Below are 27,217 nucleotides of genomic sequence, written 5' to 3'. Positions count from 1 at the left end.
GATGTGAATTTAAGTTACAAGTTAAAAATTAAATTGGACTACTTCCAAAAAGTCAAGGAAAGAGTTATTTTCTGTGTTTAAATGTGTATGCAAAAGGTAATGAAGATTTTGTATGAGAATATTTACCTGTTTTATTTTGTAACCTACCGAAAATCGTAATACATGTCCTATACACAATGATCTATATGCATGTATTTCGGATGGGGAAGGCAGGTGGCTGGATGAGCTTGAAAAGTAGTTGAAACTACGTAGTTGAAAGTATAGCGATCCCCTTTTCGTACCAAAATAAAATTACAAAAAAAGAAAAAAAAACTGGTAAAATTGCTGGAATTGATCGCCCTATCAACTGTGGTGCTTATTATGGTACATTGTCCCATATGAACGATGTCTTTTCCATCCCATCCATCCGCGGTATGTTGTTGATACCACATAATGATTGACTGACACCACTTATTTAACATGGAGAGTCTTGGTGTCAGCAATACCTTCCGGGGATGACCAGCACCGAAACAGTGATCGTGTACATGGCTACAATATCAGGAACCAATGCTCTTGGTCTCTTTTAAGTGGAACACCTAGACGTCTAGTACCTTGTCACTGGGAAGGTGAGATTGAATTGGGGCAGCTATTTGGAAACGCTCCAAAATGCTGCAAACTCTTCCAGTTTCCATATGTTGCTATGTCCTACATATTTTTTTTTTGATAAGAAACAGTGCCTCTGCTTTTATTTCAACCATCCTGTGTGTTGTGGGAGCAGGGTAGTTTACATCATGCAATGTCCAGCTTTCTGTGAGAGCCAGTGGATCAAACACGTTAATGTTGGTTTAGCTCCTGACACAGACCTCCAAGTTATGGTGGAAAAACAAAATGTATGGCAGTGTACAAAGCTGTATAGTCATACATTGTTGGATGTGTTACAGCAGAAAAACAATGTATCAAACTTGTTATGAAAGAACAATACAGGGCTTCTCTCCTGCAGTTGGTAGCCTGTGGGATGTGGTCCTCCCTACAGTATGGGCGACGAAACTTTATCCTAGTATGTGCAAGCGACTTCGATCACTGTCCACCTGTTCCAATGGACGAATACCTGTATTTTTCATCGGATCGCCACGTATGCTCAATGCCAGCATGCAGATGGTATTTTTTTCAGTTTATCGGAAGACAGGTACGCAGTAATATCTTATCAAGTTCTGTACTGGGTGACATTAATAAAGTTTTTATAATTCGTTGTTTTTCTGTGTTGGATGGTGCAAAATAATGGGAATAAAGTGAATATTTGGATGACAGACATGAACGCACTCTGAGGGAGACAGATCTCCTTCGGGCTGCAGTACCTATCTGTATTTTGAAAACACGTAGCAATGCAGTAGCAAAATCCTCATCCTTCTCCCAGTTCCTGTATGGTGTGGAGTCTTCGTAATTTTCCTGATAAGAAACACCACCGCAACTGTTTGTACTGTCTCATGTTGCAGGAGAAAGCTTCATTTGGTGCTGGCCTTACACACTGTACACGGTTGTTGGAGCTACAACAACATGTTCTCATTTCCACTGAGTCATCAAAATATAGTCCTGTCTCATTAACTCAACTCACCCTGTTTCTTCAAGGGATGGATAAGGTGGTAGATATTGTGCTCTCCGACTTCCACTCAGTTCCGACTTAAATTGGAATGAACACATGCGCAAAACTGCAGGAGTGGCGGAGAGAGACTAACGAACAGTTACAAGATGCGGACAGACTATCTAAAACCATGCTGGAGTTTTACTGTGTGGGGTCCTTAGCAGATAATTTTCAAATAGGTGACTCGTTTCGAGATATGAGGGTGCCTCGAATGTGACTCACTAGTGGCTGCAATCATTAAAAGTCACTTCCATAGAATTCAATCCAAGTATGTGGTTGAACGGAGAGACTTGTTTGCAAATTACAGCCAGCATTTCTACCAGAAAACGTAATAATATACACCTGAATTTTGTACATTTCTTACAACTTCAATCTAGCGTTGAATTTTTAAGTGATTCATCACATAGCACACCATCTAAATGTATGTGATCATTCTCATATAGGTACAAAAAGGTGGTTACTACGCTTTCGGCTACCTAGTTTCTGCTACTTTTCCAAGTCATCCAGCTACTCACTGATTTGCAAGAACACATTGCCCTGCTAAAAATCCATGAATAGTCTCCTCTCTATGATAAACCACACGTGTCTTTTGCATGGTGATAGTGCAAAGCAGCAGAAAGTGGGTAGTTGAGTGACCTGGCCAAAACTAGGTAGCTGAAAGTGTAGTAACCCTCTTTTCGTACCTATTTGAGATCCTTCCTCTCCAGCACAGACCCTCTAATTTCCAAGTGAGAAGGGGAGGGGGAAGTGGGAAAGGGGAGGGCTGTGGGATTTGCCAGAGAGGGAGGGGTTAATTAATTTATCGATGTATTCAATCAGTCAATCAAATTGATAGAGTGGGAGGGCCTATTCCTATCCTATCATCTATCAAATATCCTCTTAAGATCTCAATACTTTTGTGCTTTTTTCCTTTCAATGTCTGACACATTTTTAATTTATTATTACTTCCATTGTAATTGCTAAAAACAGCAATTGCTGTTTGAAATGTGGAATTGTTTTGTAATCTACACGAAAAGCTGCAAAACGAACAACGTGTTATGAAATGAAATGTAAGGCAACAAGTCTCTAATGAGCAATAAATCAAATCAAATTAAATCAACCATGCGAATAAATCGGACCCGAAAACATTTTTTATATATCATTGTTATGAATATAATCGCTCTTTGTAATCTAAATGAAAAGCTGTAAAACGGACAACCTATTATAAAGTGTAAGGCAACAGGTCTCTAATGAGCAATAAATCAAATCAAATTAAATCAACCATGCGAATAAATCGGGCCTGAAAACATTTTTTATATATCATTGTTATGAAGATAATCGCTCTAAACCTAAAATACCAAATTACCTTTTGGGATGTGTTTTAGCCCTTAAAAGTGAAATTGCGCACAAACAAAAAAAATACTTACTGCACTATTTTGACACCTTTTGACATCTGCCAAGTTTCATCAAGTTCATTTGTTGATACTTGCGAATGTTCTCTTGTAAGATATTTCCACTGCGTGTGGTTACTGAACTAGCTGCGCCGGCCGGGGTGGCCGAGCGGTTCTAGGCGCTACAGTTTGGAACCGCGCGACCACTACGGTCGCAGGTTCGAATCCTGCCTCGGGCATGGATGTGTGTGATGTCCTTAGGTTAGTTAGGTTTAAGTAGTTCTAAGTTCTAGGGGACTGATGACCTCAGAAGTTAAGTCCCATAGTGCTCAGAGCCATTTTGAACTAGCTGCTCAAGACAGTTTTCGGTAAACGTGTTCAGAAGTACTTCGCTAGACCGTCTGCCTGTACCCCTGCAATGAATCGACGGTCGTCGGAGTCTATACTCTATAGGTTAAGTCACCTCCGACTAGTATTCCATGTTCTGAGTATTTACACGCTACTGACCGTAGACTTTCTTCGAATGACTCTAGAACTGTCACAGCGGAGTTAGTTGGCTGGTTGGAAGAAACATCCAACAGTTAACTTAGTTTCACCTAGGTCTGTCATACGCGACCAGATAACTCCACTGTCACACTCAATTTCGACCTCAATAGTAACAATATTGAACTGCAGTAAACGCTCCACCTTCTATGGCGTACAATCTGTCTTTTCACATATGGTCCATGACTCGCTAAATATCTCAGAGCTTTCTACTTCGGATTTCAACCAGCTCTCGGTCCCAAGGATAATTTGGGTGCAAGAGCTTTCCTGGAGGGTAGTAAATTCGAGAACTTTGTTCCGAATTCTTCGACATTTTACTGATAAAGTTTTGACAGTCGATGTGCCTTTACTATGATTTCGCTGTCTTCTTGGTGCAGTATACAGCGATCCTCGATTGTGGTGATTAGATTTGGCGGACCAGAACTTTGACGACGAGTATGTTGCTCTTACAGTCACATGCAGTCCAGTAATGGGCTACTGACACATCCAAATATGTAACAAATCTGAATATTATAAGATTGAACCAGCTGGCCTAATGGAGACCCATAATGAGGTCCCTTTCAAATTCTCTCAGACGCTGATAAAGCTGTCTCACACGAGTGAGCGGCATCTCTGTGTCCTTTAGTGGTCACTCAATTTTTGACTGTGTTCACATGCCTTATGTAATACACCATGTCTGGCAACAACACTAAACACAAGCGATATTTTTGCACTGTGATGGCTATTCTACCGGTCACAGAGAACTGCAACTCTTAATCAGTTTTATATACACGTCGGGTGTGTGTACGTGTAGTAAGATCGACTGATCGACTGACCGTCTACCGTGTGTTGTGGGTGCTTCGGTTTTCTTTTTTTGTCAGGAGTGTAGTTCTAAGGTCGCTGAAATGAACAGAGTGGCACGGAAATATTCTTGGCATGATTAAGTACACTGACGGGAAAAAATCGCAACACTAAAAAATAATGAATATAGACTAGCAAAATTTCGGGAATACATTTGTCTTTGTAACATATTTAAGTGATCAACATTGCAAGATCACAGCTGAATGTAGGCGCGAGATAAGCCATTGAAAATATGAAATGCTGGTACATTAATAGCCGGTGTAACGCCCAGAATGTTGAATGCAAGCACACAAATGTGCATACATTGTATAGTACAGGTGCCGGATATCAGTTTGTGGGATGGAGTTTGATGCCTGTTGCACTTGGTGGGTCAATACAGGGGCAGTTAATATTGTTTGTGGTTGACGCTGGAGTTGTCGTCTGATGACGTCCCATATGTGCTCGATAGTCGACAGATCTGGAGACTGAGCACGTAGTGTTACAACGGTGGTATTTGGGCGATCGTTATTTTGTTGGAAAACATACTCTGGAATGTTGTTCATGAATGTCAGCACAACAGGTCGAATCACCAGACTGAGGTAAAAGTTTGCAGTCAGGGTGCGTGGGATAACCACGAGAGTGTCCCTGCTGTCATACGAAACTGCACCCCAGACCATTACTCCAGCTGTAGGTCCAGACAGGTTGGTTTCAGGCCCTCGACTGGCGGTAGTTTGGGGTCAGTGGAATGCACGCTACGGGGCGTCTGAATCGGAGCTGTCCTTGAAGTAACTTATTTGTAACAGCTCGTTGTGTCACTGTGGTGCCAACTACTGTTCAAATTAACGCTGCAGATGCAATAGGATGCCCCAAAATTATATATCGGACACGATAGTATACTTTAAATGCGAACATCTTAGGTTAGGCTTTACGTGACTGTTTTTGACATTAACTGAAACAACAAGTTGGCGTTACCAGTGACTGGTAACAGTAAACTTGTTTCAGTTAACGATAGTATACCCTCCTGGTGGTGCCACGTGGCCGTCTGGAGCCCGGTCTTCTTGCGACCCACTTTCTCATGACCACCGCTGTCGGCAATCATGTGCAGTGGCTACATTCCTACCAAGTCTTTCTGCAATATCACAGATGGAACATATCGCTTCTCGTAGCCCTATGACACGACCTCGTTCAAACTCAGCGAGTTGTTGAGAATGGCGTCTTTGTCGCCTTAAGGGCACCCTTGACTAACATCAACTCACCACGTCGAATCTCAAAGGCAACTAACTTTTATGACGGTTAAAGCGTGTATTTAAAGCAAACCTGATTTGCACCCTCATAATGGCGCTACTAGCGCCACTATCACGCGACTGGCGCGAAATCAGAATAGGTTAAAAAAAAAGGTTCAAATGCCTCTGAGCACTATGGGACTTAACATCTGAGTTCATCTGTCCCCTAGAACTTAGAACTACTTAAACCTAACTAATCTAAGGACATCACACACATCCATGACCGAGGCAGGATTCGAACCTGCAAAAGCGCCTAGAGCCGCACGGCCACACCGGCCGGCATCAGAATAAGTATCATCTTTCAGATGTAGAAACAAGCCTACCAACTTTCGTTTATGTGGTACAATTCCTTCTTGGTGGTGCGGTTTTTTTCCGTCAGTGTACATTTGACTGAATATGGAGATCAACAAACACGATTGAAATCATTGGCAAAATACCTATTATCTTAATAATTACTGTGAGTTACACATTTTTTTCAACGGAAAGGGGAAAAAAATTTCTCGAGAACTTATTAACCGTTGTTGTGTCCTTAAAAAGATATTCATTTCCCAGCAATTACAGGATACAGAAAGTTCTGTTAATCACTAGTAATTACAATTTCTCCAAATTTAGAAAATCATCAGTCTGGAAGAGACCAAACAAGAAAACTGAAGTACCGACAACATGTTTTCAAGGGGAGCTAAGTATGAACGACGTGTGTAATGTGCCGTTTCTCTCTGAATGCATTGTATCTCAAGGGATAAGTAGACTCAGCTATCTACATTCATATAAAGCAACCCTCGGCTCTCAAAATGAGTTTTCACAAACTCATAATTAAAATGATGTACATGGAGTTGTGGTATATGCAGTATGCATACATCACAATAAACAGGTTTTGTGGACTGTATTGCAACCTTCGCCAGCTATAGAGACACACATTCATCATATAAGGTGACAGGCCACTTGAAATTTGGTTTGATGATCTATTGTATAGCCCCCAACATCCCTCCAAAATATTGACTAATTTAACATCACTATGTTTCCTTATATTTTCCATTAACTTATCAAAACTAGAGTTATACATTAATTTCTTAAAATCATTATCAGAAGCACACGGGTTGGATAGTCTTTTAGAAGTTTTTACGTCTATGTACTCCTTCAACCAGGGACTCCGACTGAATTTAATATTGCGAGTGACTCGACTTAATTCTAAAGCCAAACTGAGACACTGCCAGCGATTTTGTTCCTCAGATTCGCCATCAGCTTCGAATGGGAATTGTGTTGTGGGACTTGGTGCTCTACACATTGCAGCAAACCGGTGTACTTGTCATGCAAACGATTAGGATACTCCAAGTGTACCTCCAAGACATAACCTACATCAGAATCATTTAACCACAGCTGAGAAATTCTGTTCACCTTTTTCAGCACAAGTCAACCATCAAAACCCTCCAATAGGTAGAAATTTTTGCATAGCAAACCTGTATAAACTGTGAATAGCCTAGAACTGGATGTAACCTGAATCTGAATGTTCCATTGTAAATTCAGACATTCGTGGGTTATTTGCCTTGGTGTTTCTATGAATACATTGACAAAGTCTTCCAGGAATCCCACACTCTAAGAACACCTGCATGTCAACATCAGTTGAAAGCTTTAATTCAACACCTGTGGGCTGTGGTTTTAAAGATCGCATCTTTGACCTAGGCACGATGTGGTAGTAGGCAGGATACAGTATGTATGTTGCCTAAAATACACTCTGGAATTGTTCAAATACGCTGTCCAGTCACATGAAAGTAACCACCTGTCAAAAGTGTGAAAAACCACTTTACAATGCGAGACGTGCAGGAAGAGTTTCTAGATGGTACCAGCAGGGATGTTGACCCATTCCAGCTCCAGTGCTGTGGCCAGCTGCGCTAGATTTCTTGGCTAGAGATCCACGGTGCGAAGAGTCAGATCAAATTGATTCCATAGATTCTCGATTGAGTTTAAATCCGAGAGTTTGTGGCCAAGAGAGTATGGTAAACTCATACTGGCGCTCTTCGAACCAAACACGTACAATGCGAGCTATGTGACACATTGTGTTGTTCTGCTGGTAGAAGCCATCGTGCCAAGGAAAAACAGACTGCATACAGGGATGGACATTGTCCTCAAGGATACATGCATGCTTTTGTTGGTCCTTTGTGCCTTCCAGAATGTCAAGATCATCCAGGGAATGCCACAAAAACATTCCCCAGATCACTATGCTCCCTTCTCTGGCCTGGATCCTTCTGATGATTGTTGCAGGGTGTTCTGCCTGATGGAGCATAAAATGTGATTCATCTGAAAAGGCCACCTGTCGCCACTCAGTGTACATCCAGTTGCGGTATTACGGTGCAGATCTCAGCTTTCATCGCCAATCTTTGGCAGTCAGCATGGGTGCTTAAACCAGGTGCCACTGTAGGGACCCATATGCAGCGATGTACTCTTAACGGCCGTTAAGCAGACACTGTTGGCAGTACCTTGCTCAATCTGGGCGGTCGGCTGCTCAACAGTCGCATGTCCATTCGCCAGTAGTCCTGTCCGTAGCTTTCGTTCACCCCTGTCATCTATGGCCCCTGGTGAATGACAGTTACCTTGGCGCTGCTTTGGATAGCGCCACTTTCCCACGCGCGACATTTTAACCACAGCAGTATGCGAACTGTTTACAAACTTAGCCATTTCGGAAATGCTTCCACGCTCTTGCCCCCTGACACGCTTCTGTAATAATTCTGTCACTAAATGTAACTGGGTTTTCTCTTTTGATGCTAGTCAATTGTCAGGATGAGCATTACTGAAAAGGGCATTTGATTCTAAAGCATTATGTCAGGGTGAAAATACTAAATAAATTAATTTTTCTCTTAACAACATGTGGGCAGGGTGGGTTCTTCCTTGGCTCGGGTATGAGGTAGAATGAAACAGCAGTTTTACATAAGATAACTTTTATTGAAAGTTTCGTACAACTGTATCTTACTGGATGTTCTGGTTCGGAGAACGGCAGCTGTGTCGTTTGCGTAGCCTTCTGCTGCGGCAGCGGCGGCGTCTGATTACGCGTGGCAGTGTGTATCTCGTGTCGTCGTCTCGCCCAGCTGACTGGAGACGCGCATCGCGCTGTGGCCTGTTTAATTATTGAGAGCGAAGTCGTGCATCGTATGGTGATACCTTGGATGTGGAGTCCCAGTGTTTCTCTTCTGTAAGCGGCCGCGTGTGTTGTGCGTCGGCCAGCGGAACGGCGCGGCGGGGGAAGGCCAGTGTCCCGGACTCGAACAACGGACGCCCGCTTGCCAGTCTTTGGCTGTCAGATGTTCATCCCAGCTCACAGGTGACTGATGATGTGAGGCCGTCTCCTTCCCGTCCTCACGAGTCACCTGGGTACGTAAAAATCAGACTTCAAATACCTTTGAACTCCTGTCTTCTGGCGCCGAGGCTGCTGCTTGCTATTCCATTGCAGCGGCGGACTTGGTGCGTCTGTGCATGATGCAGTCTCTTCTTGCATGACGGTCTTCAGCACCGAAACTGACTGAAAACTACTGCTACGCTTCTTCACTTCTTCGTCTCTCGTCTCTCGGGCCCACTGCGCCTCGCGTATTTATTCACTTCAGTTTACTGGAGGTGAACGACTTCACGATCATTGCCTCTTCTGTCACGTTGAGAAGCTTCTCTAAGAATCTTCTTAACATCGGTCATTGGCTCTTGGAATGTAGGCGAGGGCCTTTGATCACATATGACGACTGAGAAACACGTGAGCTGGTCATTGCCTCTTCTGTCACGTTGAAAAGCTTCTCGAAGAATCTTCTTAACGTCGGTCATTGGCTCTTGGAATGTAGGCGAGGGCCTTTGCTCACATGCGACAACTGAGAAACATGTGAGCCAGTCGGGCGATCCCTGACGGCTGAATCGACAGCGCCCGCTTATGTCGAACTTGCTGACTTCACGGTCACTGTCTCTTCTGTTCTGCTGTTCTGCCCGCTGTTTGCCAGTGTGTAATTCTGTGGTGCCACCGCCAGACCCCACAAATTCTTCTAAACTAAACTAAGTTTTTCATTTATTTTCTAATTTCTACTTCACTTTGATTTCACTAATTTATTTACTTAAGTACCGCTCAACACTTCATATACCCTCCACTGCTAGTGCAGCTAGCTGCTGTTTGTGAGTGGTTATTCCACGTTCACGTCGAACATAGGTGATGGTCACGTTAATCTGACTGGACCGTGTACTTCTGCAAGGAGGTGTACGTCTGTGTCCATATGTTAGAGACACATATTCCCATATGTTAGAAATACTAAATTCCTGCCAAACATAAAATTACACGTTCATATTTTGCATCCGTTATAGCATCGCCTGTATGTTTACTGGAGAACACGGATATATCACGTAGCATGTTTTCGACGAGTTTCTGCACCAAATCCAGAGATTTGTAACGAGATGGAACTTGGCATCATCGGGATGTTTAGCTCCAGCGGCTACATTCTTCACTGCAAACTGGTTTACTTATAACAATAACGAACACTGGGCAAGTTTATTATCAAACTGTGATGTTAGACTATGAGATGCGCAAAAATCAAGTTTTTTACCGAATAATTTCCCGAAAATCGAATGAGAAAGACTGCATAGTGGATAACATGAGCGAATTCCAAAACAGTGGTTTTTAATTTTTTACGCAAAAAGTAAAAGTTTTGCTGAGAAACTATTTACAGAGGCGAATGTAGCTTTTCTTCATATACATAAAATAGTATTTTCTTGCACATCGGATGACTTCAAATTAATGGAAATAGAAGCGTGCCACATGTATGCCTCCTTTTTTTGTTGCTTTGGTGCGCAACTCATGGCTACAAGCGGTCATGGAGCGGACCACAAAGCGACGCGTCTCCACCACGCCACGTCTGTGCGAATTGTTTCATTTGTTAACTTGCAGGAGGCGTGAAACAGCGTCACGTGACCACCAGACGTCCGCGCCACGCCATTTCTGTGTGAATTGGGCCTAAATATCTCTACTGACCAGTTCAATAAGTAAAACTTCTCAGATGTGGTTTTGTATTTTCGAAAGACATACCAAATCACTTGTGTTGAAATTCTGCCTTCGTGGATTCGCCATCTTAATACGATTGTATACGGTACTTAGAAGCCCGTTATCATGGACATCAATAGGTCTCATCACAGTAGTATGATGGGTAATGCAATTATACTTGTCAATGATTTCTGGTAGAATTTTTAACCATTTTTATGACCCTTGAAGGTTAAATTGCATTCACGTCCAGTTTCACATTGTCCTGTTCAACCTTTCAACAATCCTAGCATTCATATGGGAGAATTTCAGGTAGTGGTTTATTCTATATCGTTGCATTACCACTTTGAAACACCTATTGTAAAATTCATCACTATGGTCGTTTTGAAAATAGTCAGGACAGCAATTCGTTCCAATCAGCAGCAGTTGTTAAAAAACCTCCGAAGTCTCTTACCCCATCTTTAGCTTCACAGTTAGAGCCCAAGCGAATTTGTAATAAATATGTACGACCATTAGAATGTATTTGAAACTTTAATTTGATCGTGAATATTCTCGCATTTCTATGAGATCAGCCTGCCATGAAACATCAAATCCTCGTATTGTGTACTAGCCTGAGGAGCTCTGTAATTACTGGATAATGCATCTTTCTTTCAAGCTTCACAAGCTGCGACATCATCGCGAAAAAACAGAGTGACCCGTAGATGTAATAAGTTTCCTTTAATTTACGTTTATGGTCACAATCTTTTTGTTTAACAGATTATCGGTTTCGGTCGTTAATGACCATCATCAGATCTGCAGCAAAAATGGGAAAAATATAAATACTCTTGCAAACTGTATACAGCTTAAGAACAATACATAGACCATACTGAAAAGTAGTACTGATCTCCGGCGGTACTTCGGTATGAATACCGCCATTCGATTGTGGCTTTTGTCATTAATCGAAGTGTTAAGAGTTTTGCAGGTGCCAGCCAGCCAGCCAGCCAGCCAGCCAGCCAGCCAGCCAGCAGTGGTCCCAGCCAGCGGTTCCAGCCCGCAGCAGTGGTTCCGCCCATCAGCCAGCAGCCACCGCCGCAGCAGCGGCAGCGGTGCTCCTGCTAGCCAGCCAGCGTTCCAACTGGTCAGCCAGCCAGCCAGCCAGCCAGCCAACAGTGGTCCCAGGCAGCGGTTCCAGCCCGCAGCAGCGGTTCCGCCCAGCAGCCAGCAGCCAGCAGCCGCCGCCGCACCAGCAGCAGCAGCGGCAGCAACGTTCCTGTCAGCCAGCCAGCGTTCCAGCTGGCCAGCCAGCCAGCCAGCCAGCCAGCCAGCCAAGGCAGGAGCCTTGCTTTTCATTGGTCCTTGTCTGCCTTCCTGTTTTTCGTCCGCCTTGTAAGTCCCTTGTTCTCTTCTGCCGTTTTTGTCCTGTCCTGTGCCTTTTTTCCCTCTCATAATGTCAACCCCCACCACCACTACCACTACCACCACCACCACAATAGTATATACTTCTCCCTCCGCCGCCACCACTACCATTACATGGTGTGCCCAGTCGCCCCCCCCCCCTCATTCCATCCCTCCTCTTCTCACTCTCCCTTCGCCCTCGCTCTTCGTCGCCCCCTCCCGAGCTTCTTCCTCCCGCACCTCCACCTCTGATCCTTTCCCTCCACTCCCTCAGCCCGTTACTGCAGCTCCCGCTAGGGTGGTGGCCCGGAGGGCCACTGCCCATGCCCCGCTCTCACCCTCGCCTTCACCATCGCCGTCGTCTACGTCATCGCCGTCACCTTAACCGTCGCCATCCCCATCTCTGGCGCCGGCTCCAGTGTCCACGCTGGGACCTGCCCCTTCCCGCCAGCTCCCTGTTGCTCCTGTCCTGCATGTCTCCTCTCACCCTTCTGTCGCCATCAAACGCCCTAGTGGTACCACTGCCTCCTCTGCTTCCAAAAAGGCCCCGCCCCATCCTTCCCCCCCCCCCAGGATGCCATGGATGTCTCCCCACCCGGACCCCATGGTAGTGACCATCTCCCTATCCTCCTCACCATTTCAGACGGTCGTCGCCCCCGCCCCAACCCCTGTAATGAACCTCCCCCAAAGTACGTCCATGATTATTCCCGTGCCGACTGGAATGCCTACCGGGATACCCTATCTACCCAGGTCGATGGCCACCCTTTCACCTACTGCCACCCTGATGATATTACCCATGCCGCCTCCTTTCTCCAGCAGACCTTGTCTGAGGCCGTGGAGGCCCACGTCCCTTCTCTCGCCATCCACCCCCACCGTCCTACCTTACCCCCACAGGCCTCCGTGAATCCCGCCGTCTCTACTGTGCCTTCCTTCACACGCTTGACCCGGACACACTACTACGCCACCGACAACTCCAGCGACACATCTGTAACTTGCTCGCGGCTAAGAAACGCCAGGACTGGCGAGAGACATGCACCCTTTTAAATGCTACACTTCCTATAAACTCGTCCAAGTTCTGGTCAGCCTTCCGCCGCCTTACCGGATCTAAACCCCCCTCCTACTATCATCTCCTTCATGATAGCCAATCCTTCCCTGACACTCTTAGTAAGGCCAATCACTTTGCCTCCTACCTCTCCGATGTCTTTACCATCCCCGACGATCCCCAGTTCGATTACCCCCTCTTCTCGGATGTCCGCGATCGAACTGACACCTCTGTCCCTCCCCTTGCACCTGGTTTCCAGTACTTGGACAACATTGCACACACTGAACTCATTGCCCCTATCACTACACAGGATCTCATTGCTACACTCCGCATGAAACGCAACACCTCTCCTGGTCACAATCGTGTCACCTATTGCCACCTTTGTGAAGCTCCTGCCTCTTTCCTCTCCACCCTGGCCAGGCTCTATAATGTAGTCCTGTCCACCGGCTAGTACCCCGACCTGTGGAAAACCTCCCGTATCCTGATGTTCCTTAAACCTGGTAAACCGCCGTCCACTGTCTCCTCCTACCGTCCCATCAGCCTTACCCCGGTCTTCAGCAAGGTCCTGGAACCCATCCTAACCCGACGCATCCACCAGCATCTCCGCCAGCACCGCCTCCTTCCCGTTACCCAGTGTGGCTTTCGGCCGTCTTTCTCTTCCGATGACCTTCTCCTTCACCTCACTCATCTCCTCAGCTTAATTCCTGTCGCTCCACTATCTTACTCTCCCTTGATCTTTAATGAGCCTATGACCGCGTGTCGCATTCCGGTCTCCTCTTCAAGCTGCAAACCTTCGCCCTTCCTATTAACTACGTCTGTCTGATCGGCTCCTTTCTTTCCCAACGTCTTTCCTACGTCACCGTCCATAACACGGATTCCTACACCTTTTTCCCCTCCGCCGGTGTGCCCCAAGGTTCCGTCCTCTCCCCTCTTCTGTACCTTTTGTATACGGCAGACATGCTGCTGCCTCCACCTCCCATCCACCTTCTCCAGTACGCCAATGACACTGCATTCCTGGCCCTTGCCCCATCCTCCAGCGCTCCCAACACCTTCTCCAATCCCATCTTGACCAGTTCACCACTTGGTGCAACCAGTGGTTGCTTAAGGTCAATCCTTCCAAAACTCAGGCGATCAATCCAAGCCAAGGCACGCTCCCGGCTCCATCTCCTCAAGCTCCTTTCTGGCTGTACATGGGGTCTGGACACCTCCACCATCCTTCACACCTATAAATCCCTCATCCGCCCTATCCTCTGCTACGCCCATCCTACCTCGATCTCCACCCCTCCTACCTTCTACAAATCCCTTCAAATCCTTGAACGCCATGCTCTCCACGTCGCCTATCGTATCCGTCTCCCCTCCCCCACGCGGATCCTGTACGATCTTATTCCGTTCCCCCACCTCCTCCTCTTCCTCGAACGGATACAGATCCTATACACCTCCCATAAACTCGATCACCCTCACCTGCTTGTCTCTCACATCCTCTCCCACTCCCGTCCGCTGCCGTGCCTGTATTTCCACATCCCACCTGGTCTCTATCTCTCCACTCTCCATACCCTCTCCCAAGGTGGCTTCCGCCAGCTTCCCCTCCCTGATGATGCCCTCCTCCCCTCCATCTACCCCTCCTATCAAATTGATCCTCCCCTCCCACTTCATGTGTCCTTTCCTTAGGACGACCTCTCTCCCTTCTCTCTCCTTCCATCCATCCTCCCTTCCTCCCCCCTCCACCCCCAGGGTTCCCCACCCCCTCCTACCCTCATTCCTCCCCCCCTCCCAACACCCTTGCCATTGGCATCTCTGCTCTCCTCTCTCCTTCCTCCACCACCTTCCTCCCCTGTTGGCAGGTCCCTTGACTCGCACACACAAAGTGGACATTCGCGTGCCGGAGATCATCGCCATCAGTTTAGTGTCTGTGCCGTCGTGATTGTGATTTAGTGTTTTTCGCCGCCACACTCCTCGATCACTTGTACCGTCTCATTCGTCAGTGTTTGTGTGCAGTGTCGACAGTGTTTTCGTGCGTTTTCATCGAGTGTGAACGACTTCATGTATTTTATTTATTGTATCTCCTGTTTTTTAACCTCCGATTTGTTACTTTTCTGTCTCCTTTTTCTCAATTATTGTCACTCTTGTGGCTGAAGAGTGGAGTAGATGTAATCTGCTGCCAGCCCGTCTTTGTATAAGGTGAAGAAATAACAATAAAGGAACAAAAAAAAGTAGTACTGACAAGATTTACATTTGTGTGCTTTAAATATGAAGAGGCGTACCTGTTTCATAACGACAAAGTCCTAATGTACTGCAGCCATAGTGGCATCTACAATGTTAAATGCGGAATCAGCACCAGCATCGTCAAATACATATAAATCACATCACATGCACGAGTCATGTTGTCAGTAATACTACTGTTTAAAACAAGCTGCCGTACAGTAGCCACAAGATGTTTGTGTTGTAAGTTCACCAGATGTCGCTAATGTCGGCATACATTAGTTTTCAGTAATTAATTGAAACAGCGAAAATAAAGGGGGATACAATAGTTGAAGTCTGTAGTAAGCTTATAAAGTATAAAAAGCATTACAGTAATAAAAAGCAATAAAAAGAAGAACACGGCAGAGGTAATATTATTAAAAGAGGAAGACTTAAAAAACAGTGGTTGGCATGTGCTCTAGTGCCAATATTCTAGATAATGACATAAACATTTAACACCGTTGATAGTGCACCGGGTAATATTAAACAACATAAAACAAATCGCTAAATGAGCCACAAATGAAAGAAAATGTAGTGCTGCACATAATCAGCGCCCTCTGTAAGCGCTAACACCATAATTCCGCGCAGGCGAGAAGTAATTGGAGGAGCATGACCGGCAGAGGGCCCTTCGTACCCTGCGGTACGCCGTTGCAAGAAAAGAATGATAAAATTCCGTAACAGTAGATGAGCCACATTATCTGATTAATGCAGTCTATGAAATGAATAAAGAAGGAACAAGAACATACTAGAGTCATGCGTAAAACGTATGAAAACGAAGTAAATATGTGATGCACTCGATACTAGGTGAACTTACGAACACACTATATATAACAGAGACGTGCAGTGATTAGAGTAAAACATCGTCAAAACAGTCCGCTGTTAGCAGCGGTGGGGCAAGGTCGTCGTGCCTGTGTCCCCCTGTTAGCGCACCGCGCGCGAGTGTTTACTGTTTACCTTCCGCTGCGGCGAGTGTCACGCGTCCGTATCTCGGTAGTGGCATGGCGCACTCGTATCGCAAGTCCACAATTAAGATCACATTTCAGGCGGACTACGCAAGACCTCGAGCACTTGACATTGAAAGTTTCATCCGGGAAGAACTTCATATTGCACCTTAAGACATCATTGGGATCCACTTTTCTATAACACAAAGTGTCGTCTACATAAAACTGATCAATGAAAAGGCGTGCACTGATGTTGTGTGTCGACACGCTCATGGACTTAAATTCAAGCATTCTGATGGTCACATAGGAACTGTCACGATCGACCACGCTGGATTAGGCCTTTGCACTCTGAGGGTCTTCGAGCTGCCATTCGAAGTCCCGCCAGATGTTGTGATGACAGCTTTCAAACCGTACGGCAACGTGCTAATCCACTTGGCTGAAAAATGGCAAACGTTTGAGACGTACCCCGTCTTAAATGGAGTGCGAAAAATTAAGATTGAACTGACGAAGCATGTACCATCCTATTTAGTAATTGGCGGCTGCAGAGCCATTGTCATGTACGACGGACAACCGCGTACTTGCGCCGGCTGTGACCAGGAAGGACATGTCCGATGTGCCTGCATTCAACGCCGACTGACTCAGACACCGGTTGGTGAAGTTCCATCCCCGGCGACGCCTACTTCACTTCCCATCACATATGCAGCGGCTGCAACCGCAACAGCTGTTCCTGCCCAGGATCGTAACACCTTATTGCAGTCAGTGTCCGCAGCTCGTGATCGTGCGGTAGCGTTCTTGCTTCCCACGCCCGGGTTCCCGGGTTCGATTCCCGGCGGGGTCAAGGATTTTCTCTTCCTCGTGAAGACTGGGTGTTGTGTGATGTCCTTAGGTTAGTTAGGTTTAAGTAGTTCTAAGTTCTAGGGGACTGATGACCATAGATGTTAAGTCCCATAGTGCTCAGAGCCAGCCAGCCAGCAGTCAGTGGTCGATGACAGTGTGGCGGACAGCATATCCCCCTCTACGACGTCATCGGCAGACTTGCCTCAAGACGGTGATCAATTGTGCCACCAAGACGAGCCTAAAGAGAAGATGGAAGTAGAAACTGAAATTGTCCCGACCTCTGCCTTCCTACCAACGGAGACCGTATCAGATGATTGTAGCCCGCACTCTGACACAGAACAACATGTCCGGAAACAACGGTCCCCTCGAAAACGCAAGAAACGGCGCCATACGCCATCCGATGATTGCCTGCTTCGGATGTGTGACCCGGACGAACATCCGGCGTCGGACGACACTCAGGACTCTACCACCACAACTCACCCTTCCCATCACGATGCTACGGCGGATACAATTTCTGAGCCTCAGTCTGACAACATCACTTCTGCTACTTGAACATGGGCGCAAGCGCTCTACTGACAGCACTCATCAACAGTTACCAATTGCTGCATCTGATTCTTGGGCGGATGATGTCGAGGATGAGCCACAGCACCAGGAGGATGCCGAAGGCAGAGATGCTCCCTTGGCTGTACCCAGCACCAACCAACAACGGTGACTACGGCTGTATCGTCAGCCTCTGTGGGGCCGCCCCTGCCGCCCACACCTGGCCTCCTACACAACCCAGTTGCCGACCTGGCTGACCAAACATATCGTCTAGCGACGATTAACATCAACAACATACGTGCCCGACATAAACTACCGACGCTACAGGATCTATTCAACGCAGCAGACATCGACATTGCGCTCCTTCAAGAGGTGCATGTCACAGACTTCAAGGGACCCTATGGCTACAAGACTTGGGTCTCACATGCGTCTGCCAATGGCAGTGGTGTGGCGATCCTCCTCCGCGAAGGTATATCCGCAGAAGACGTCGAGTATCTCCCTGACGCCAGAGGCATGGCTCTTACTATCCAAGGAGTCAAATTTATTAACATCTATGCACCGTCAGGATCTGGTCGGCGTCGCGAACGATCCACCTTTTTCGCTCATACAATCACGCCCCTCTTTATGGGCCGTCAGGACGCCTTGATAATGGGAGGGGACTTCAACTGTAGCCAAGCACCTAAGGATCAGTTACCACATCATTCTCCTTGCGCAGAACTTACGACAATTGTAAATAATCTTCAATTGGTGGACTCGTGGGAACATGTTTGTGGCGATCGGCCTGGATTTACTCACTACACCAGCCATTCCTCCAGCCGCGTCGACCGGATTTACATCTCGCGCTCCACAGCTGTGGGGACAAGAGCTGCCGAAGTTTGGCCCACAGCTTTTTCTGACCACGAGGCCTACATCTGCGCTATTACCCTCGGCCGCCAGAAGGTTTGGCACAGCCGTGGTCCTTGGAAGTTGAACGTCGCCCATCTCGCTTCTCAGGAATGCCGCCGCCTTATAGAGAACACGTGGGACTCTTGTAGCCGCCGGCGTGGCACCTACCGGTCTACACTGTCGTGGTGGTTACTCTGCGCCAAACCAGCCCTTGATAGGCTACGGCCGAGATGTTGCAGCATGGAAGAGACATACCATGGACTTTTACTACAGCATCTTAAGGGAATGTACAACACTGCCGTACTCACCTGCACGGCAGGTGACGGTGAACCGTGCCAAGGCACAGATCATCAGATTAACACGTTGCCACCTTGAGGGTGCGATCGTCAGAGCGCGCACTCAAGACAGAGTGGCCCAAGAGAAACCGTCTATGTACCACGTCATTGCAGAACGACGGCGCCGACGCAGGACACTGATCCAAGCTATCACGACGGAAGACGGACGACGCCTTGATACCCAGCGCGACATAGGAAACGCCCTTCATGCTCACTACACTAGGATGTACTCGGAACATCGACATCCCCCAGAGGTGATCGCCAAAGTCTCTCAGCTCACTTATGGCTCGATCTCTCCGACAGCGGCGGTGGATTTGACTGCAGATGTAACGGAAGAGGAAATCATTGAAGCAATACAGGCTGGTCCCCGGGACCTAATGGCCTTCCTCTGGAATTTTACCGGACATATCAACAATTGCTGGCACCAGCATGGACTGATATTTGCCGCGATCTTATGTCTCCCACGACGCAGATACCTGGGGCCTTCCTAGAAGGACTGATTGTGCCCATACACAAACCACGAGGCGGATCCAGGATCAGTGACTATCGGCCCTTGACCTTACTCAACAGTGACTTGAAGATTTTCACCCGGCTTCTGGCGGCACGCCTAAAGCGATCAGTACGATGTGTTGTATCGCAGGACCAGGCATCGTTAGGCGGTGACCATAATATTCGCGCTACATTGTGCCTATATAGAGATATGATCGCTCTAGCCAAAGCTCGCCAACTGCCAGGAGTTTTGGCCTCACTCGACTTTAGCCAGGCCTTTGACAGAGTCGACCACACATTTTTGATGGAGGTACTGCGACACATGGGGTATCCGGACGTTCAAGGTGTTATACAATGGCCGTCTTACGCCGCCGATACAGATCCAGCGATCGGTGCGACAAGGCTACCCTCTTTCGGCGATATTGTACGCCCTCATCTTGGAACCACTCCTCTGCGGCCTCCGACAACGCCTGAGTGGGATGTCCCTTGGTGGACACACTTTTTGCTGCACTGCCTATGCGGATGATCTGGTACTCCATCTTCGCAATAATGACGATGTTCGTGCAGCACTGGCATGGGTGGCGACCTACGGCGCGGCATCGGGGAGCCATCTCAATCTCCACAAATCACACGCCCTGTCTATAGGCACACACGCCCTGTCTATAGGCAGAGGCCTACACGACGAGAGCGTCGCACCGCTAAGAATCAGTGACACAATCCGCTGTCTTGGCATTGATTTCACATCTGACATGAAGCGTTCAACAGTCCTTAACTACAGGCGTTTATTGAATCAGATAAGAGCAGGAATAAGTGACCACCGTCTGAGACATCTAGACCTCCTGCAACGGACACGATATGCTAACGTCTATTTGGCGTCACGTATCCCCCATTTTGCACAGATACTCCCCATACCACCTACCCTGGCTCACCGCATGTTGGCGGTTTTGGGATCCTTTGTTAATACGGGCATGTTATTTAAGATTCATTACGAGTCCCTAACCCTCCAGAGGAGCAGAGGGGGTTTAGGCCTTTGTCATGTTCAGAACAGAGCGAAGGCCCTGTTCGTCAGCTGTCACCTGCAACTGTGGCGACGAAGTCCGACGTGCCTCACAAGTCTCTTACTGGAAGCCTTACGACCAATCTCACTCGCACCCCCTGTGATGATATTGGACATCCCAGCACCTTTCTTCTACATTAGCCAAGTCTTCCTTGAATTAAGCTACATCCGCACTGCACTACTACCCACACGCTTGATGATGACGAGGACGATATATGCTGCCATGCAAATGAACAGGACGCCGAATGTGATTGAAAGCAAACACCCCAATACAAAGTGGCGCGCTGTGTGGCAGGCAGTGAATGCCACCACCCTTGATACTAACGTGCAATCTGCATGGTACGTAACTGTTAATGGGAAACAGTTGTGCCAGTCCCGCCTACATCACATCCACCTCGTTGATTCACCCTTGTGTGCCACATGCCAAGTGATTGACACGGATGAACATCGTTTCGAATGCGGGTCGGCAAAGGACGTTTGGTATTTGGTGCGTCAGATATTGGCTTTTCTCACACGCACGACTCCCGACAGGATAACTACCCGATCACTTCTTTCCCCAATAAGATTTATTTCCCAAGAGCAAAATCGAACTCTGTGACGTGGATCAGCGGCCACGCTCTTCACTACCTCTTCGGTAATGGCGAAAAGACAGTACCCGATTTTTGGTATTACCTCAACGAGCGACATTGTGCGATCGTCAAGAACCCTAAATATAGGCAATATTTTTCTAATTTTCTTTGGAGCGCATTCCATAATCCGCCTCGCAGCTGGATTATCGATGACATGAGAAGATAACCATAGCACCTCTTCCCAGTTCCTTTTTTTATGAGATTGAACAAACAACGGAAACAACACAGCAACGAGAAGACAGTCATCGAAAAATTCGCAGCGGGCTATAGTATGGAGCATCCTTTGTCGTAACGGGACGACTTCCTATTATTCTGTTTATGTAGCCGAAGAGGAACGGCCTTCCTTTTATCCATTTGTATAAAAAAAATGAAGTAAAGTAGGCAGTGGGCATAAAGTCATTTTGCCAGTTAAGAAGTGTAGTTGGCTCTCTATTTTATTGCTTTATAAATTTGAGGCTCCTCTAATAGTTTAAGAGCTCGGCCCTTTTCCACCCTGTGAAGAATACGCATACAACTTTCAATCCTCCCTATGGAATGACCAGTATCAGACAAATGCTGTCCCAAATCCGTTTTGTTCTGTGGCTGTGAGTGTTCCTTAAACCTTAATTTAAAAGAGCGGCTATTTGACCTATATAATATTTGTCACAGTTACTGCAGTCAATCCTGTATACTCCAGAAACATCAAATTTATCATAGTTCCCCTTCAATTTATGTTTTATTCGTAGTTTTACGATGTTATTAACCTGAAGGTCACATCTGACATCAGACTTTTTAAAACATTTTTCTATTTGCAGGGACATTTTGCCGTTAAATTTCATAGGAATAGTTTTTATTCTATCTTTGCCGGTTCTCTTTTGTGTGTGGGTGTGTGTGCCTGCTGTTTGTTAAACGTTTCTTTAGCCTATTGTAGGGGCGCGTGACGTCGTTTGTAGAAAAGCCGTTAGCTACTGCGATCTGCTCTAAAATGCTAAGTTCTTTACTTATTTCGTTTTCGTCCAAAGGTAGATGAAGGAGCCGGTGAACCGTGGAAGTGAAGAAAGCTTTTTTGTATCGGGGAGGATGGCATGAACTGGCATTGATGATACTGTCTGTACAAGTTGGTTTCCTAAAAATCGAAAACTTATGTTTGTTCTTAACTTTCTTAATAGTGAGATCAAGGTAGTTAATGGTGCCATCTTCTTCTATTCCAGTGGTAAAAGTTATTTTGGGGTGCATGCTACCTATTGCTTGGGTGAATGTGTTGACCTCACTGGCGTCACCTTCTATCAGTAATAAAATGTCCTCGACATACCGTTTGTAATAAATCGTTTTATCTTTTAGTTGTGGATACTCGGCAAAAAATTTACATTCTAAATCACTGATAAAAATGTCTACTAAAGTGCCTGCTAGACTATTACCCATCCCAAGCCCGTCCTTTTGATAATAAATTTTGTCATTAAATGTAAAAAAAATATGTAAGTTAAAACAAAATCTAGGAGTTCAGTTAGTTCTGTACACTCTGCAGTACTAATCTTGTTGTGGGAGAGGAGATTGCGTCTAATAATGTCAATAGTTTCTTTAATTGGGACATTACTGTAAGGATCTTTTACATACAAGGATGCTAATCTCGCATTGTTTGGTATATGTATATCCTTAATTACATTCGCTAGCTCAGCACAGTTTTTGACCACAAAATAATTATTGAACGTGTAAACTGATTTAAGTTTATTATTAAGGAACTTGTTTAACTTACAGCATGGTGATGACATATTGTTAACAATCGGACGAACCGGATTTCCATCTTTGTGGATCTTAGCTTGAGACCTGAGCTGGGGAAGTTTGACATTCATCATTTTGAGCGATTTCTTTTCATAGCCGTTAAGAAGAAACTGGGAGCTGTCAATCTTTCGCCGTAAATTAGTCTGAAACTTATCAGTTGGGTCTCTGTGAAATTATGAATTTTTTTTTTCTTTATTGTTATTTTCAAACCTGTACAAACAGGCAGGCTGTCAGCAGCATGTTACGCCGCTCTTCAGCCATAGAATAGAGAAATAAACAACAGAAAGAATACACATAAGTGACATAATGGTGGGTAATAAAACAGGAGACAAATAAACACAAACACGGAGCCGTTCACACTCAACGAGAATCCACAGTACAAACTGTTGACACGACGCACAAACACTGAAGATGGCGATGGTACAGGTGAACGATGGAGTGCGACGGTGAACACTGAACACTAAACACGACGGCACACACGAGGCACTGATGGCGATGATCTCCGGCTCGCGAATGTCCACGTAGTGTGTGCGAGTCCGGGGACCTGCCAAAAGGGGAAGAAGGGTGAGGGGGGGTAGGGGAAAACAAAGATGCCAATGGCTGAGGAGATGGGGGGAGGAGTAGAGGGACAGGGGAGGGGAAGCCCGGGAGAGGAGTGGGGAGAAAAGGAAGAGGGAGGGAAGAGGGAGAGAAGGGAGGGAGGGTGCCCAAAGGAGCAAACACAGGAAGAGGGAGGGAGGGTCAAAGTTGGTAGGAGAGGTAGATGGAGGGGAGGAGGGCATCATCAGGGAGAGGGAGCTGGCGGAAGCCACCTTGGGAGAGGAGACCGGGTGGGACGTGGGAATACAGCCGCGGCAGCGGGCGGGGGTGGGAGAGGATGCGGGAGACAAGTGGGTGAGGAGGATCGAGTTTTCGGGAGGTGTACAGGATCTGTATTTTATGTAAAATCGTTTTCTGCATATATAGTATGTTCGTAAGTTCACCTAGTATCGAGTGCATCACATATTTACTTTGTTTTCATACGTTTTACGCATGACTCTAGTATGTTCTTGTTCCTTCTTTATTCATTTCATAGACTGGATTAATCAGATAATGTGGCTCATCCACTGTTACGGAATTTTATCATTCTTTTCTTGCAACGGAGTACCGCAGGGTACGAAGGGCCCTCTGCCGGTCATGCTCCTCCAATTACTTCTCGCCTGCACGGAATTATGGTGTTAGCGCTTACAGAGGGCGCTGATTATGTGCAGCACTACATTTTCTTTCATTTGTGGCTCATTTAGCGATTTGTTTTATGTTGTTTAATATTACCTGGTGCACTATCAACGGTGTTTAATATTTATGTCATTATCTAGAATATTGGCACTAGAGCACATGCCAACCACTGTTTTTTAAGTCTTCCTCTTTTAATAATATTACTTTTGCCGTGTTCTTCTTTTTATTGCTTTTTATTACTGTAATGCTTTTTATACTTTATAAGCTTACTACAGCCTTCAACTATTTTATCCCCCTTTATTTTCGCTGTTTCAATTAATTACTGAAAACTAATGTATGCCGACATTAGCGACATCTGGTGAACTTACAACACAAACATCTTGTGGCTACTGTACGGCAGCTTGTTTTAAACAGTAGTATTACTGACAACATGACTCGTGCATGTGATGTGATTTATATGTATTTGACGATGCTGGTGCTGATTCCGCATTTAACATTTGATGATGCCACTATGGCTGCAGTACATTAGGACTTTGTCTTTATGAAACAGGTATGCCTCTTCATATTTAAAGCACACAAATGTAAATTTTGTCAGTACTACTTTTCAGTATGGTGTATGTATTGTTCTTAAGCTGTATACAGTTTGTGAGTGTATTTATATTTTTCCAATTTTGGCTGCATATCTGATGATGGTCATTAAAGACCGAAACCGGTTATCTGTTAAACAACAAGATTGTGACCATAGACGTAAATTAAAGTAAACATTTCTTTCAAGCTCTGAAATGATTGATGTGATTTTGTTCATGTCACCTGCATTCCTTGTAGCAACTGATGCTGTAAGTAGTCATAAGTAGTGGGACAACCTGTGTTCTGAGACACTTTTGATATCAAATTGATATAAGATTAATTAAATTGATCAGTTAATTACCCCAACTCCATGATGATGTCATGGATTTTCCCCAGTTGGCATGTGGGTCCCTTCTCCCCCCTCCCCTCCCCTCCCCTCCCCTCCATAGGAAATGGTGGGAAATTGAAATTTTAGTGGGAAATTAAAAAAATGCCTGGGAATTGAATTTAATTGGTGGGAATATCAAATTTTATGTTCACCTTGAGATTCGGAGACCAACTGACCTAGTTCACAACACCACCACCACCTCTCCTCTCTTCTCATCCATCTGGAAATTGGTAGGATAAGGACTTAGTCTGTGCTGGGCTGCTGGATAGGAGGACCCAAGTCTTTATTATTTTGAATGCAGTGCAGAATATTGTTTATTTAAAGAATTTGAGTTGCCATTGATCGAGCACTAGACAGTAGCTCCATCCAGTTTCGTAAACAACTGCTAGGTGGGGAGTGGATATTTTTGCTGTTCTTCTAGCACTACAGAGTTGCTCCAGCCAATCTAGCCAACAGCCCTATGTGGTAAGGATGGGTGGTGATGGATTAATAATAATAGGGCAGCAAGTTTTCACTCAAGTACAGGGAGTATCCTCTTGCTGATCTGCAAGTGAATACCTGCTGGATGTGGAGGGACATTTTCGCTATTAATCTAGCACTGGAGAGTTGCTCCAGGCATTCTAGCCAATAGACCTATATGGGAAATAATGATAGAACAGCAAACTAATGCTGAAGTAGGGGTGAGTAGCCTCCTGTCGATCTACAATATCCTGAATAGATTTTGCTGGGAGGAACATAGGGGCGACCCACTATCCCACTGCACCTGGTTTTTTTCTTTATTGTATTTTCGATTCCCCATCCAGGCTGGCAGCTGCATAAGCGCTGCTCTTCAGCTGAGAGACATTACAAGTGTACAGGAGGACATTTAAAACAATATGAAGGAGAAAACATGGTGGAACAGAGGTATAAAAAGTGGGAACATAATGGAAGAAAGCATAAAAAAGAGGTGAATGTAAAATGGAGATAAAATCTAAAAAGTATTTACACAAAAAACTGCACACTGTAATAAGACACAAGGTGAAGTATGGCCATAACAATAAAAGTCGCAGAACAATTGAAACAGCCATGCAATGGGCAGCATAGTACAGAACTGTCAAGGACAGCAAAACTGAGTGCAGAGACTCAGGGGAGAAGGAGGAGAAACCGCTCAGGGGGAAGGAGGGGATGGGAAAGGGGCTCTGGGAAGGGGGGGGAGGAATAAGGCCAGGCTACAGTTGGTAAGAAGAGTAGATGTCACGATGAAGTTCATCATCTGGGAAGGCAAGGTGGATCATGTGGCATTCAAGGATATGGATGGCCTTATATAAGTTGGGGGGGGGGGGCAGTGGAGATCCAGGCAACGCTGGCATAAGAGAGAATGGGATAGATGAGGGATTTGTTGGTGTGGAGGATGGTGGAAAGAAGCAATCCCCATGTCCAGCCTGACAGGAGTTTCAGGAAGTGGACATTGATATGGGTTTTCTGCTGGATGGTCAGGAGATGAGTCCAGGTGAGGCGATAGTCTAGGGTGTGGTCAAGGTATCTCAGTGTAGGGCTGAGCTGGATGGGATGCCCATAAATGGTGAGGTAGAAATCATGGAGACAGAAGGTGCTGGTGGTGCAGCCTATGATGGTTTCCTGTGTCTTGGAGGGTTTGATATGAAGGAACCACTGGTTGCACCAAGTGGTGACCTGGTCAAGGTGGGTTTGGAGGGTGCATTGGGACTGTTGAAGGGTAGGGTAGAGATCCGGGTAGGTGGTGTCATCAAGATACTGGAGGAGGTGTACAGGTGGTGGTGGCTTGGGCATATTGGCAGTGTACAGGAGATAGAGGAGAGGGAAAAGGATGGAGCCCTGTGGGACGCTGGTGGTGGGATAAAAGATACAGGAGTTGGTATCATGGAGGGTAACATAGGAAAAATGGTGTGAGAGGAAGGAAGCTACCAGACGGACAAAATTCATAGTCAGACCGTAGGTTTGGATTTTAAAGAGGAGACTGGGAAACCTTACATGGCCATTAGCACTTTGGAGGTCGAGTGAAACAAAAATGGTGGAGTGGCGGGAGTTACGTTGGAGGGAGAGAAGGTGGACAAGGTTAAGAAGCTGGTCTTTGGTGGAGAAGGAGGGTTGGAAGCCACAGTGGGTGAGGGGGAGATAGTGGTGTTGACTAAGGTGGTGATGGATACGACAGGAGAGGATGGATTCAAAGACCTTACTGAGGATGGAGGTGAGGCAGATGGGATGATAGGAAGAGGTGGCAGAAGAGGGTTTGTTGGGTGTGAGGAACAAGAGGACGTGGGAAGTCTGGGAAGCC

The sequence above is a fragment of the Schistocerca piceifrons genome, chromosome X (genome assembly GCF_021461385.2).
Source record: "Schistocerca piceifrons isolate TAMUIC-IGC-003096 chromosome X, iqSchPice1.1, whole genome shotgun sequence".
Lineage (NCBI taxonomy): Eukaryota > Metazoa > Arthropoda > Insecta > Orthoptera > Acrididae > Schistocerca > Schistocerca piceifrons.
The sequence above is the reverse complement of the archived record's forward strand: the minus strand, read 5'-3'. Positions refer to the sequence as shown.